The sequence below is a fragment of the Amblyomma americanum genome, chromosome 10 (assembly GCF_052857255.1).
Source record: "Amblyomma americanum isolate KBUSLIRL-KWMA chromosome 10, ASM5285725v1, whole genome shotgun sequence".
NCBI classification, from domain to species: Eukaryota; Metazoa; Arthropoda; class Arachnida; order Ixodida; family Ixodidae; genus Amblyomma; species Amblyomma americanum.
This window is the reverse complement of record NC_135506.1, coordinates 120,699,528-120,699,968: the sequence shown is the minus strand read 5'-3', so window position 1 is coordinate 120,699,968 and position 441 is coordinate 120,699,528.

Below are 441 nucleotides of genomic sequence, written 5' to 3'. Positions count from 1 at the left end.
TTCCATCCTTTTCAGACATTCCGAATTTTTAGCACAATGTGGACGAAGTGGAAGTTGTTTTGAGACTTACCTTGTATGACATTGCAATGAGGTTCAGGCCGCTTAGCATAAATCGCAATCAAAAACCATTGAGTTTTTCATCGATTACTGTAGCAATGATAATTACTGCGATCTGAATTTCTTGCTATTGCACGCTTCTTATGGTGCTTTGTTTATTGGAAAGCCTTGAAAGATGTATGGTTGTTTTGTTTTAGGCAGCAGTGTCATTCGTGATGAAGGGTTTTCAAGCCAGGTGTGCAAAACTATGTTTGTAATCTTACAAGAACTTGAATTTTGTGTAGCCAGCTCTTTAAGTCTAGGATTGGTAGGTTGTTGGCCTGTAAAGCCGAGTACGGCTTGACAGCTTTTCTAGCCGCCTATTTCTAAGTGTTACAGTTGCCT